Source organism: Hyaena hyaena, unplaced genomic scaffold (assembly GCF_003009895.1).
Source record: "Hyaena hyaena isolate Hyena2069 unplaced genomic scaffold, ASM300989v1 scaffold_977, whole genome shotgun sequence".
Classification (NCBI taxonomy): Eukaryota; Metazoa; Chordata; class Mammalia; order Carnivora; family Hyaenidae; genus Hyaena; species Hyaena hyaena.
In genome coordinates, this window is record NW_024081607.1 from 642,704 (window position 1) to 658,864 (window position 16,161).

The window sequence follows — 16,161 nt, forward strand, 5'->3', positions numbered from 1 at the left end:
CAAGAATCAGATGTTCAACTGACCCACTCACGCACCACCCCCCAACAATATTTATTCATAGGATATTAGTGTGCTTTATTATATTTTCCTAAATGTAATGCCATGAACCATTTATTTAATGTTTTCAACTCATTCGGTTTCAGTGATCTCTCCAATTTGTCTGATTATTTTGTTTTTCTTACTGATTAATGACAGCTTATATACCTTAGGGAAATAATCTTTTGTTCTTATATTGTTTGCAATTTCCACAATTCATTCTTAATTTCATAATTTAATGACCATTTTTGTCTTGTAAAAGTTTTAAATTTCTTTGGTGAGCTTTTTTTATGATTTATTCCATTGCTTTTGTGCATAGAAGGTCTTTTCTTAACATAAAGTCAGTTAAATATTTGTCTATTTGCTTTTCCTTTCAATGGTTTATTTCTGTTTCTTATTGTGCTCTTTAAATAATCTAGAATTGATTTATGGTGTGAACTATAACTAGGTTTTCTTAATCCTCCATAGTTTTTTAGTCAATTTCCACAATATCACTGGTTAAATTATATAAAATACATGCATTGTTTTGGTTTTCAGAATTACCCTACTTAGTGCTACCACCTGACCAGAGCAATATTTCTAGGAAATGTATATATATATATATATATATACCTACTTACAATGCCAAGTAGTTTTATCATTGGGCATTAAAATACGTCACTAATCTTTTGGACACCACACTATTATTATGTGCTGCTAGTTCCAAACTTAATTGTTTATTAGACAAATACCTCCTAAAATGTTGAGTGAAAACACAATTTAGATATCCTGCTTTCAGGACACTAAATTCATTATCCAAAGGAATTTTTAAGGTTGCCACTGCAAAAACAAAAACAAAAACAAAACAAAACAAAACCCATAAAACCAAACCAAATCAAACATAAAAACAACCCTCCCCAACCCCAAAACCAAAAAACACACAAAATTCCAAACTTAATAGTTGTAATTTTAAAATCTGAATTATTAAACAGGTGATATTCTTTCACTGAAATCTACATAAATTCTGTATTAAAGAAACGTATATTTTTCATGCACTGCCAATTAAATGACAGTTTCTAAAATAATGCTAACATCTAGGTACACTTGTGCACATGGATTACTTCAGCTGTGCAATGAAGCAGTATTAAGTAGGATTATGACACAGTCAATTTGCCTCTGCCACTCATGATTTTATTGCCCTTCCTCATTCTTGTAATTCCTTTACCCACTCTATCAGATCTCTAGAGGTCCAGGATCTGCTCTAGTTTTGTGAACTCAGACTTGCCTGCGCATAATTTGTACAGTTCTCTAGGTTCCAATGCATCCCTTCTTCTCTTTTGTATAAGGTTAACATCTCTTATGTTTGACCCAAAGTGGAAATGCAGGCAAAGTCAGGGACATAGTCGGGTGGACATATATCATGTGACCTGCTCAAATCCATCTCCCCGCTGTCTGGAAAGACAACCGTGGTATTCCTTTGGGGAGAACACTTCCCACCAACTGCCACTGGTTTGTTGGGAGTGTCAATCAAGTGACCCATTCTCCTTTGGTGAAGGAGTGGGTATGTGACTGAAGCTGGGCTACTTAGACTCTCCTTTTCTGGAACCTGATTTTTATAAGGTATGATTCAAGAAAGGTTGAAACTGATTCAGCTTGTGGTAGACTCTGTTAATGTCCCCAATTCTCCCCTCTTTCCTATATCCATATCTTTTGCCATGCCCATCCCCTCCTTCAGTGGGTGGCAGACATTTTTACATCCCTGGACCATGTTGCCTGTTTTGGCTACGGATATAAGCATAGGGAATACAAGCAGGAGAAGGAGGATGAGAGATGGCAAATGGGATAGCCAAATAAAATATAGGGCATCCTGTTAAATATGAATTTCAGATACACTACAGATATATTTTTTAGTATAGTTGCTCCAAATATTGCATGGGACATGCTTATGCTAAATATTATTTGTTATGTAAACTACGAATGTAACTGGGCATCCTATAGTTTTATTTGGTAAACTTGGCAACTGAAGTCAAGGTACAGTGTTACCTGTAGTGGAAGCCCAGCCTGGATCTGCTGACTTGCACACTTGTGAGAAATAAAAAATAACTATTGTTTTATGCCCCTGAATTTTTGAGTAGTTTATTCAGCAGCAATAGTTAGCTAATACACATCATGAAAGGGCAGCCACCTGAAAGGACTATTATTTTTTACTAGTGTCTGCCACTTGCATCCCTGGAGATGTATGGCTTCTGTGCCTTCCAAGGCAATATTTTCTGCTTTTCCTTTGAGTCTATGGACTATTCCATATTTTTCCAAAGAATTGCTCTCTTTTCACATCAAATTAGCCAGTCAATTTCTGTTGCTTAAACCAAAGAAATCCTATTTGTTACAAATTGGGAAGTAGTCCTAATAAGGGGAAAATTTGAAGAGGGGTCTTTTCATAGAGGTAAATTATCATTTATTCTTGGGTACTTCTTTGGGTTTCCACAAAACTAACTGAGTTGCAGGTCTAGCATTGGTTCTTATCTGTCAGCACACATTGCTTTAAAAATAATCTGAGGTTTCCAAGACCATCTAATTCTAGGTGTGAATGTTTCAATACCTTTGTCCTTAGCCCCTGACTGACCAGCTGGTAAAAGGACAATATATCAATTCCAGAGGAAGGGATAAAAGTGGTCAATGGGCTCATTTTCTAACCTCAAATAATTAGCATTTATAAATTGTATTCAGTTCAAAATGTTATCCCTAATGTTACAAATTATTAACAGTTTGTCTTATAAGTTATTGCTTATTTGAAGTTTGGGCAAGGTGCATGTCTTACTGTGTGTGTGGTGGTGGTGGTGGGGTGTTAAAAACATAACTACCAACTTCTCAATTTCTAACCTTCTTTGGTGTGGCTAGAGAAGCTTAAACCCTATACATTTGCATATGTAACACACTGGAAAAGTATCATGTATCTATATAAGAGTAGGGTTCAGAAATCTACAGGATGTTTTTTGAGCAGCACTTGGCTTTAATACGCATGATCCAAGAATTCAACAATAAGAATAAAAATATACAATATAACACGTTAATGCCATCTGTGAAACATCAAACATCCATCTAGTCTGGCATTTTGCTTCTGAAAATGCCAATGAAGCATGTTGTGCTGCATGGTGTTGTGGCTTCCAGAATGGATGATAGGATTGGAAAATGCAGCAGTTTGAGAGCCAGGGATTTTAATTCTGTCCTGACAGCAGCTCACAAGGCAACTACATATTCTCTGATATTTGCTTTAGAATCTTCCTCATGATGCACACTGTATGTGCTTAACAAATTTTGAATGAATAAACACACAAATTAATGACCAGTTATTTAAATCTCCCTGAAACTTAGTTTCCTCATCTGGCAACTTAAAGTAATGTGCAAAGTTGATAATAGTCAATATTACAGGATTGCTGTTACAGCCAAATAAAATAATTCATATAAACTTGTTTTTTAAACTGTAAGGGATTGTATAAGTGTAGCTAGCTATTATTTATTACATGCCAACACTAGCTAAGAAAACAGTGTTGGCTTAATTCTTCCTAAGATAACATGACAACACAGTTCATGTTTTTCTATGGCTAATGGCATTCTAGTTATATTTTTGTAGACAGCCTTATTGCCAGAAGGTGTAGGCAGTTACTATAACTCATAATTAATCATTAAGATTGGTTTTAACAGAAAATCACCCCAAAGATATGTATCCAGTTCTTATCTACTAATGGGTAGAGCTATGCCAATATGTTCAGCTCTTCAGTTAATGTCTAGACATTTTATACCTATAATAAAAAGTGGCAAAAAGATGTGAAAGTGTACAATTATAAGCAAAACAAAGTTTGAGAAGTTTAACTCTTGGGCTTCTAAGGAAAAGCTCTCCAAATAAAATGATATCACCATTACATAATTGGTAATGTAAGTCTCAGTAAAAGGGAGGTCTTTTATTTGTTGTTATAGACAACAGATGTTGCCAGGTGTTTTGTGTCTGTAATTTGAGTCTCTAAAGCCTTAACTCTGGCCGATAAAACAACCAGCAATGATAATTTCTTTTACACTAGTGTTAGTTCTCACTGTTACTAGAATCCATTTATTAAGCAAGAAATATCAGCCACAGAAGTAGGTATTTGAAAAGGAGTGCTCTACAGGAACATGATTCCTTTTAAACACAAAGGAATTCATGGGTGAGTAGAGAAAATGTGGAAACTATAGCTTATTTGAGTGTCAGATGAATATGAAAGTAGGAGAAACTCATTACACATATCAGTTACACAAATTTCTTTGCCAGGAGTGATTACAAATGTGGCACTTATGCCTGCATTAGAAGACAAACAAAGTAACTTTAAGGAAAGGAGGATAATACACTAACAATTTAGAGGAAAAGACAAAATGTATATATAAAACAAAGCTAAGTACCATATGAGTGGTAATGTGCTAAAGTTGGAAAAATAAGAGTAAGGAAGCTCATGAAAATGACACATTGAAACAATGTGCAGGCAAGAAAAAGCCGTCCTCCTATAATCAGACAGGAGCAATTTCTGAATTTTACATGGAAGTAAAAGTTAGTGCCTAAAGCCTCATTTAACCTAGTCCTTGAGATGCAGCTGCCATCTTACTGTGTTGGCCAAAAGAATAAGCTGGATAAGGCCGATCCAAAGACATTGGGCTTTGAACCATAAATTATCACATTCTCAAGTGGCCCTATGAGTTCCTGGTACTATCTCAGGTAGTCAGACTTAAACCAAAATAGTCCCTACAGACTCATCCAGACAGTAGCCAACATCACAAGGGAGGGTTAATTTGGGTCAGACTGCTCTAAATAACTCAAACACAGTAGCCACAGCATAAAGACATGTCATGAGCTCACTTATTCACCACCTAGTGGTGGATGTGTATTTAGGGTGATACATGTGTGGCATGGATATCTGCATCTGATTGAGGCTCCCAGTCACCCTAAATATAAAGTATGTTAAATAGGAACTTTTCTATTTTTATTAAGTATTCAGAATTACCCTGGAATCTAAGTGTGTGGGCTGGTTTTGAAAGGGGACAAATTATTCAGGCACCAGCATTTGCATTCATGACCAGCTAAGGGCATCCATTATTGCTGCTTCAGCAATATGTATACTCTGTAGGATGTCAAATGGCTGTTCTCATGTATGGGTCATTGCCTTGCTAAATAAGAGCAAATGGAACTATCCTGACTCTGTTCACTGAGGCTGCAGTTACTCAACAAGTCAGCAGCTCCTCCAAAATTTCATATTCCCAGACCCTTATTCCAGCTGTTTGGATATTTATTTTTGTTAACCTGGGAAAATATCCAGAAGCTGATTTAATCAGTCAATGGGAGGAATGAACCTGCTTTCTTCCCTTTACTTCACAAAATAGCTTTATCATTTCTGGTACTTACAGAATAGTCTTTAGATACTGCCCAACCACAGCAGATGGTTTTGTTATCTGGCAAAAATGGGGGTATCAAACAGAGGGAAGCTCAAAAATATCAGGCTACTGAGAGTGGGTAGCAAATAGCAACTGGGTGAATTCCAAGGGCTCAGAAATGGCACCCACAGACTAGCAGGGAAAAAATAAGTGTATCTTTTCTCTTTATGCACTCAAAACTCAGGTGGTATTCCTGGCATCTATAAAAACCCACTCCTTATTCCATGAAAAGCCTGTAAAGATTTAGCCCTAAACCATGACATATCCTAAAAGCTACAAAATACATTATGGGTAGTAGCCAAAATATATATTTTTTTCTGTGTTCCATTAGTTTTCTTAAAAAACTATGAGAAAAAAATTGCCTGTAGCCCATGGATGAATTCTGTAGTTATTAAGACAATATTAGAGATAAGTCCTTATATTAAAAGAGGACAGGGTGTACCTGGGTGGCTCAGTCAGTTAAGTGTCTGACTTCAGCTCAGGTCATGATCTCACAGTTTATGGATTACTCCCCCATGTCGGTGTTTGTGCTGACAGCTCAGAACCTAGAGCCTGCTTCAGATTCTGTGTCTCCCTCTCTCTTTCTGCCCCTACCTTGTTCACACTCTGTCTCTCTCTCTCTCTCTCAACATAAATAAGCATTTTAAAAAAGAGTAGAGGATTTTAAACTCTTTATTTTTAATTTTTTTTAGTAATCTCTACACCCAACGTGGGGTCTGAACTCACGATCCTGAGATCAAGAGTTGCATGCTCTTACAACTGAACCAGCCAGATACCCCAAAAGAAGAATTTTAAATCAGAGAGAAATAACCTTTAAGTTAATAGAATATAGAAGTATAAAGGGTTCAGAGACCAGTCTTCTGTCTATTATGTTTAGAAATAATACAAATCAACAACATTGATTGAGAGCCTATAAGACATAAAGGCATTCATTGTGCTTGGGCATGGCCAGAGGTGAGGAGGGGATAAAACAATGACAATTATGACTTATATCAGCCAGTTTTTATTGTTTCAACAGAAGTGCCAGTAAAAGGTTACTGAAAAAATAATAAGAATGCTTACTCTAACATATTTTAAATGGTTTACTGTTCCTCTCATTTCTTCATTCCATTTTGAGAATCAGAAATGTGTAGAAATAACTATGGTGCTTGTAAGAATCCCTTAAACTTAAAGATTTCACGCCCATATTAGTATCCTAAATTCTATTTTTTTAGTTGCTTAAGGCATATAGTGTTCTTTGTGTGTAGGGAAGGAGGTAGATTCTAATAGAAACCAACTAGGGTGAACTAAAGCATGCCTTGAATACAATGAAAATAATAAAAGTTGTTTCCTGCCACTGCTCAAGGGCCCATGATAGAATATTTAGACAAAGAATAGGATTGACAGGAGGTTTTCAGAATTTCTTTCTTTGCATTGCCCTTGTTCAAAGCTTACCATGAATCATTATGAACTAAATGTGGAGTATTCACATTATTTCCTTCTAAACAAACAGAGTTACCATTGTGAATTAATTAATACATTCATGCCAATTATAATTTTTCAAAAATTATATATAATGATAGGAAATATAGTAATTATTGCAAATGTTAAATATAACTAGGAGAAATAGAATAGTTTCTGCTATTCTAAGTAGGCTTAAAAATTCCAGAGAAGTAAATAGGTATGTGGCATTTGTGGAAAGCAGGAAATACAAAGCCTGGAGTTGATGAATATGAGTTAGGTTTACACTTTATCTTTCCTTGTCCTCTGTTTGAGGGACAAAGGAATATTACATAACAAAAAAAGACATAAGCAAGCAGAAAAGTAAAGAGAAATAATGAAAATAATAAAGATGATTAATAATAATCAACTATCTGAAGTGGTATAACATTATACAATTTATGAAACTCTGATATATGTCTTGCCTTATTTGATCTACACCCTATCCCGATGTGATGGCTTGGACAAATTTTCTTATTGCCACCCCCCACACCCCCATATTGGTTGAGTACTGAGGCTCAGTAAGGTTCATTCTCTTGGCCAAGGTCACAAAGCCAGAAACTGAAAGTATCAAGTTCATAACCAGCTCATCTGGTCAAGAAGATCCAGGAAGATCTTGGTATTTCAAGACTAGATTATCTACTCTGAGATGTGAGATGCTACCATGTTGACTGAATAAAATAGCTGCAAAGATGACCAGGGCACAAGTACAGATAGGAAAGTCTAGATAGGTGGGTACTTGCTCTTAGTACAGTGATGGAAATGTCACTGATTGTGTAGAAATCCTGGAAGTCTGGTTTACTAAAGTTTGTTTTCTCTGCATTATTCAGTTCAGATTTTTAGCTGAATTATTACATGGGTAAGAATTTGGCTTTCTTGAGGTGCCTGGGTGACTTGGTCAGATTAGCATCTGACTCTTGATTTCTGCTCAGCTCATGGTCCCAGGGTCGTGGGATTGATCTCTGAGTTGGGCTCTATGCTGAGCATGGAGCCTGCTTAAGATCCTCTTGCCCTCTCCCTCTGCCCCTCTTTCCCCTACTTGTTCTCTCCTTCTCTTGCTAAAATAAAAAAAAAAAAGTAATAGTAATGAAAAATAATTTGGCTTTCTGGTTTTGAGGTATTTTTAAAAATAATGCATCTAAAGGAAACAAAAAATCCTGATTCAAAACGGCACATGCACTCCAATGATTATAGCAGTACTATCAACAAAAGCCAAATTATTCTGCTCCTCCCTGTTTGACAGAAAGGCACTTCGGGAACAGTGCCAACCACGTCCCCAAGACACAGTGGTGAAGGTTAGAGTCAATAGATTTGGCCATATTGGGAGCCTAGTCACCAGGGCTGCTTTTAACTCTGGAAAAGTGGATATTGTTGCCATCAACGACCCCTTTATTGACCTCAACTACATGGTCTACATGTTCCGGTATGATTCCACCCACGGCAAATTCCACAGCACAGTCAAGGCTGAGAATGGGAAACTTGTCATGAATGGAAAGCCCATCACTCTCTTCCAGGAGTGAGATCTCACCAACATCAGATGGGGTGATGCTGGTGCTGAGTATGTTGTGGAGTCCACTGGGGTCTTCACCACCATGGAGAAGGCTGGGGCTCACTTGAAGAGGGGACCAAGGGGGTCATCATCTCTGCCCCTTCTGCTGATGCCCCCATGTTTCTGATGGGCATAAACCACGAGAAGTATGACAACTCCTTCAGGATAGTCAGCTATGCCTCCTGCACCACCAACTGCCTGGCCCTTCTGGACAAGGGCCATGATAACTTTGGCATCGTGGAAGGACCCATGACCACAGTTCATGCCATCACTGCCACCCAGAAGACTGTGGACAGTCCTTCTGGGAAGTTGTGGCATGATGGTCCGGGGCTGCCCAGAACATCATCTCTGATTCTACTGGCACTGTGAAGGCTGTGGGCAAGGTCATCCTTGAGCTGAATGGGAAGCTTACTGGCATGGCCTTCCATGTGTTGGTAGTGGATCTGACCTGCCGCCTAGAGAAAGCTGCCAAATATGATGACCTCAAGAAAGTGGTGAAGCAGGCATCAGATGGCCCCCTCTAGGGCACCCTGGGCTACACTGAGGACCAAGTCGCCTCCTGAGACTTTAAAAGTGACACTCACTCTTCTACCTTTGACACTGGGGCTGGCATTGCTCTTAATGACCGCTTTGTCAAGCTTGTTTCCTGGTGTGACAATGAATTTGGCTATAGCAACTGGGTGGTGGACCTTATGGCCTCCAAGAAGTAAGAGCCTCCTGGACCACTGTTGTGCCCGATTCGCTAGTCCCCTGAGACCACCAAGGAGCCGACACCAATGCAAGTACAAAAGGGTCTTTATTACAAACTCTAGCAGGGGCTCACCCGCCTACTGGTGTAGTGGCAGCAAAATGAATCCAAGAACAATAGCAGATAGGGTTTTTAAGGAGTAGGGGGTGGGGGTGTTACAGCTCGTGTAGCATCATCACATAAGCACCAATTACAATTGTACACCACCCATGGTAACAGCTTTGACCATTCAGTATCTGTGAGGTATTCCTTACTTTTTGGTGGGACCCAATCATGACTTTTGAGAATCCTTTGAAAATGACCAATTATGAGGTGAGTTCAAAGGGCCCACATGGGGTTCAGGCAAGCAGTGAGAAATTGGCTAGTTTGTATAAAATAACTGTTTGCAGTTCCCAACCTTGATTCAGACCATAGGAATGTTTTTTGATTAGCTGATCTGAGGGCAGTCCAAGGATGGCTTTAGCCTTGAACAATCTGAGGCTTTTCCTGGAACTGGGGCTACGTGCAACCCGAGGTTGCTCTGAATGGAGGCCTTAATTTCAGGCTCTTCACCACCAGCCCTAGCAAGAGGAAGAGAGAGGCCCTCAGCTGGTCTCCTTGCCCCAACTCATCCCAACACACTTGAGAACCTCCTGACCTCCAGATTCCATTCCAGGGCCCCTGAAGAAGGGGAGGGGGTTGAGGAGCCCTACCTTATCATGTACCATCAATAAAGTATACTGTATTCAGCAAAAAAATAGCCAAATTATGGAAAGAGCCCAAATTTCCATTGGCTGATGAATGGATAAATAAGATGTGGTATAGTGTATATAAAATGCTAAGTGAAATAAGTCAGTCAGAGAAAGACAAATGTCATATGATTTTACTCATACGTGGAATTTAAGAAACAAAACAGAAGAACATAGGGGAAAGGAAGGAAAAATAAGAAAAGAAACAGAGAGGGAGGCAAACCATAAGGGATTCTTAAATACAGAGAACAAACTGAGGGTTGCTGGAGGGGAGATGAAGGAATGGGCTAAATGGGAGATGAGCATTTGTTGGGATGAGCACTGGGTATTATATGTAAATGTTGACTCTCTGGAGTCTACTCCTAAAACCAATACTATACTGTATGTTAACTAACTTGAATTTAAACACAGATTTTTTTTTTAAAAAGAGAGAAAACCAAAATACATTTAAAAGCAAGTTGACTTTCTTGTCACAGCTAGCATAAACTTCAAGCCTGGGAGTCCAGTTTATTTTCTCATTCACAGTAGCTCATTTCAATGGATGTGAATAATATTCTACACAATTTCTTATATATATCCACATACATATATATCCATTATACAAATATAAGTATAATGGATATATTTACCTTTAATGTAGTTATGGGATATTTGACCATGTTGATGATCTATTAAAAGTACTCTAAGGATATAATATAATAAAAAAAAACCCGCTGATAATATTTATCTCTGTAATTACAAAAGCATGATCAATTTTACAGTGGAAAGTAGAGACATCTTCACAGGCCTTATTCACCACCTGTACTGCATTTCCTCTCTGTCAATTTGGCCAATGCAAAATGGGATTTCTCTTCACTCTCCCTTTTCTTCTTAAAACTCAAGAGGGGGCAGGTGGTGGTGGTGAGAAGGAAATGTTCTGTCCTGCTTGTACAAATAAATCCCGAATGGGGTAAGCCTCATTAATCTTGAGCTAAATGTGAAGTTAGACATGGAGGCACCTCAGGTCCCCACTGTTTGTTCAGAGCCCTAGGCATGTTATGGAGAAAATGTAAAAGATTTCTCTGTTTTTGCGTCTGTACCCTGCCATGATGTTTTATTCAAACTTCCATGTCCTAAGGAAATAAACACTGGCTATCAAAATCCTCCACTGGGCTCCCAGGCTCACACATAAACATGCACAACACTTGTGTTCAGAAGAGCGGATCAATCCTCGCCAAGAGCAGTCTCCAGGTAACATGCTGCGAGGCCGGACGCTCAGGCCAGGGGTTTCCGAGGCCGCATGGCCCTCCGTGACTCTGTTCAACTCCCTCTCACAACGTGGGTGCTTATACCGCCCAGTGTGTCTGCTGACCTTGTCTTCCAACAAGGGGTGGTTTTAACTCTGAGTTAAACTCTGGGTTCTTATCAAGAAAAAATGCTGGGCAAAGAGGGCAAGGCTGGGAAGAAAATAATATACCCATGACTGAGAATGAGTGTGCATTAGCCACATGTCAGTGAGGGGGGCAGAAGGACTCTCTCCTGTTTGGCTCTGCATCAGCTCTGAATTTCATATTGCCCCAGTGGTCAGCAGGGCTAGCAGCTTACCCATAGGTCCTCTGCCAGAAAACACTCTGAAAATATATTCGAGTTTCTATAGACTGCACAGAAAATGTGAGCAATAGAGGGGAAAGTGAGCAGCACCAATAGCTGTTCTTTGCCTGTGTCCATCACAAGCACAAGAGGCAGGTTACAGACCAGGAATTAGGATGAGAGGGTTGCGCAGTTGGATGCACACTGGCCTGGTCAGTCTTCTTCTCTATTACCATTCAACTGTCTGGAGGCAGCTGACTCGATGGCTGTTTTTTTGTTTTGTTTTGTTTTGTTTTGTTTTTTAATGTTTTATTTATTTCTGAGAGAGAGAGAGAGACAGCATGAGCAGAAGACAGTCAGAGAGAAAGGGAGGCACAGAATTTGAGACAGGCTCCAGGCTCTGAGCTGGCTGTCAGCACAGAGACCAACACGGGGCTCGAACCCACGAACCGTGAGATCATGCCCTGAGCTGAAGTTGGATGCCCAACCGACTGAGCCACCCAGGTGCCCCTCGATGGCTGTTTTGTTCTTAACAAACCACAGGCCACACAAGGCAGAGACTCCTGCTGCAGCAGTGAGTGGGGTTCTTGGGTTTTTATCAGTTCCAAACAGCTCAGATGGACTGAGAATCAGGCCTGTTGGCCATTGGAAGTTTTCTTTATTCTCAGTCCACATTGCCCCCTTTTTATTCCGGGAAAAGTGCACTCTCTGATATGCTACCTGTTCTCACTCTGGCCTCAGGCAAGACACTTAACCTGATTTGGCAAATGATATGGGCCTAAGAGCTGTCCTTGAGATCCCTGGTTTCTTTCCACGAGTCACACTCACACTTGTGTCATACAGTGCCTAGCCTGATGTGGCTACTCACTAACTGTATGCTAAAGGAGTAAATTTAAATGAGTCTTCAATATCATGTGTAAAATTACATGTAAATAATTAATACTCAGAGCCATTTGTGATTACCATGCTCTCTTAACCTTTTGCTAATTCTTTTTCCCATTAATTCTACAGCCATCCCATTTTTCTTGATGGTAAAATAGCCCAAGCAGCTCAAGCCAAAACTGCAAATATTTTAGCTTCCTTCCTCTAATGCTTAGAGATTGTATGAGAGAAGGTAATGTCAGCCTCTTTCCATGTCCTATGAATTGAAAATATGCCCAGAGAAGCTAAGCTTTACATTTAAAAGAAAATCTCCAATAGATTTAACATATATATGTGTCTCTATATACACACATATATATAGTATATAGTATATAACATGTAGATACATATATATGTTTGTAGAACATATATAAAAGAGTATAAAGATTATAAAACATCTTCCTCTGTTAAGTTTTCATGAAGCTCCAGAACACATTAGGCTTTCCCTTATGCTGGCCCCTCCGATAGTTTGAAAGTCAGATCAGGTTTCAGCTATAAGCCAGCTGGTGCCATTCATTTAAAGGAAAACAGCTATGTAAGTGAGCAAGATTCTAATCACTAAATCTAATTATAAAGTAGAGTAAATTATTACAAATGTTTTTAGAAGTGTCTTAAAACATTGTAAAAAAAGAAAAATTACCAGCCCAACAGAAATCTGCTATGCTGGTAGTCGATAGCTTCGTTACGGATTAAGACATTCATGTGTATAACTGTTATATACTCTATTTCTGACACCTGAATCTAGCATTCACCCATTAAAAACTTTATAACCTTTCTCTCTTATTTAATCAGATGCTAAACTGTTCAACGCAAAGTATACCTTGGTTTATAGATCCTAATGAGAGTAATAGGAACATTTCACTTATAGTAGAATGAAGGGAGCTTCAAACTGCTTCATTAAAATGGTAGCAATTAGTCAAGGGAAGGAAAAGGCGGTAAGGAAATGAAGAGATACTTTACACGGATGTGTATATTTCCCAGTGCAGATTTACCCTCTTCTGTTTAACATCCTTTATTAAAATATTTGAAATGCCACACAGTCTCCATATCATAATGTAAAACTAAGAGACAAACACATTAACATTTAATCCTTGGCTTCCAAACTAGCTGTCTGCTCAGACGTGTCTTACATCAGTTGCATTTACATGTTGTCAGGGCATCATGGATCTCATCCTTTAGTCCATCTGCTTCCTGAAGGCATGAATGTGTGTGCTCAGAGCTTTCAGAGCTCTTTAGAATGGTATTCTCCAGTCATTGTCTAGTATGTCCTTGGAAGTTGTGGCAGAGGCTATTAATGTTCAGCAAGTATCTGTGTTTCTCCACATTTTCCAACCTGCTATGGTTAGTTTGGGACCATAAAACTGGGTTTGGGCCAATAAAATGTTGAGGGAAGTGAGGTAAGCCATATCTAGGTCTGGTCCTCAAGAAATGTCAGCATGTTGCTCCAGCCCTTTCCTACCCTGTGATGGCAGCTGTGGCGATACGTGTCCAGAAGGCATAGCTGCCATGTAGCAGGGGGCTGCCTGACCTGAACTGGGCTTCATAAGGAAGAAATAAGTCACAAAAGCCCTCAATATCTATGGCGGCTAGCATTGATCACTCTGATCAAAACATCATTAAGAAGAGCAAATGATACAACCTTTATTAAGAAGTGTACTGTCCTAAAGTTGGAATTGGGCTGATGTTCTCTCAAGGTCTTTCACATTTTGTGAATTATGGCTGTTGAATGAACATCCTCTCCTCTTCCATTCACTGAAGACTTTGATTGGCTGTGGCTAATGACTACACAATTAATTTCCCGGTCTACTCATCCATTTTTTATTTTCTGACCAATTGTAGCCTTTTGTGCGTGACACTGACCCTCATGTATAAGACACTTAGGAGTCTTTCTTGTGCTCTGTGGTACCGAAGCCATAGTGCAGAGTGAGAAATGGATGTTGGCCTTATTCTGTGCCTTGCTTTTGTCTTTTCACCTGTCAGAAAGTCTCCTACCTGCATCCCTACTTCTGACTGTAAGCCTTTGGTGTTAAGAACCTGGAGGTACCTGCTTCCAGACCCCTGACCCATAAATCACATATCCTATAAATGTGGCTTTCTCAAGTTTGAATTTTATAATCTTATATAAGATTCACCGTGTGAAAATCAAATGCTCTGTAAAATCCAAGAAATACAGTGTAAAGGAATATTATTTGAATTAGCAAAATGGCATTTCCCATCAAGAGAGTCACAACCTCTATTCACAACTATAGAGATAATGAAACAGTAACAAGATATTTCTAGAAATTGCCTGAGGAAATATTGTACTAAAAATGCTTATTTTGTACTCCAGGTACTGTAACCAAATTTCTCCCCATTTGCATATGGTTGCTAGTAAATAGCACAGCTGCCTGGAAATATATGAGTCTTGGATTATATTTTTGGCTTTCCTTCTGTCTTGGTATCTTTTATACCTGCAGGGTTGTTTTTTTTTTTTTTCCTCCTTCCCCCCAGCTAGAGGAGGAGGACAATGCCTCAGGAATTGTTTAAGGAAACTGTTACATAATCAATGCAAAGACTCAGAGACCTCTGTTTTATTCCCTTACTTAAATACAAAATCATACCTTATCAGAACCAATAAGGTTTCTAACAAGGGTGGGGTCTGTCCTTAGCTTTCACATAGTGAAGTTCTATATTTGGCATTCTGTAGGCCTCCTTATTACACAATCATTCCTTCATAAGAAAAACATAAAGGAATTTCACTGAAAATATTTCTAGTACACGAGTTATTTTTAAGGCCAGCCAGGGAGAATTTCAGGATAATAGTGAAGAGAACATACTGAAAATGTGCAACTCTGAACAGAGAATAAGATCTGACCCACATAAGTAAACAGAGTTATCTAAAAGCAGCCCCATTCACTAAATACAAGGCTTCAAGGGGACCTAGATTTTGAGCTCTATACTGCCTCTCATTCCCAGTAGGGCTCCTTCAGGCCACAAAAATCTCTCTATACCTCAGTGTATTCATCTCTAAAAATAACAGATGCCAATTTTCTAGATTCCAGGGTAAATGAAAGGATTAACTAAATCATTTAGGGAAACTATATTGGGTATATATGCTTAGGATATTTTCTTTTAAGTAATTTTTTTATTCAGAAAGCAAAAAAGAAAGATAGAATTGACTCAGGATTGTATGATAACATGACAGAATTTCATGTGGGGCTCTAGAATATGTCCCATGATTTTGTAATTATACTCAGTCTAGTACATGTTGTAACACTAACTGGGGACTTATAGATTAATCTTTATAGTTTGTATATAGGTCAGCAACATCCTAAATAAAAAGATTCTACCCAACCTCAGTGGTTTAAACTTATTCTATTGAGGATATAGCTTTATAAGTCAATAAGGAGGCCTGTTCCTTGAGTTGAGCAACACAGTCCTACAGCTAATGCTTCCCTGTACCCATGAATATAAAGGTCAAGGGTCTAATGTCAAAGGTGTCAGAGTGACAAATGCTCTGATGAAAGGAATAACTCAGAAATGCCTAAAGACATACAAGGGCAAGAACCATCTCTTTCAAAATATATTTATAGATTATAATTAGTGGCTAGACACTAGTTCTGAACCCTGGAAAAGCTCCAATCTCAGTTTCTCAATTTACTAGCTGTTAAATTTTGGGGAAAACTTGAACTCAGTTTTTTCATCTTCAGAATAAGCGA

At 38.7% G+C, this 16,161-nt stretch overlaps 1 pseudogene; it reads left to right on the forward strand.

Moving 5' to 3' along the window:
- The first annotated feature begins 8,291 nt into the window (after nucleotides 1–8,291).
- On the forward strand, nucleotides 8,292–9,207 carry LOC120223256 (annotated as a pseudogene).
- Nucleotides 9,208–16,161: the final 6,954 nt, after the last annotated feature.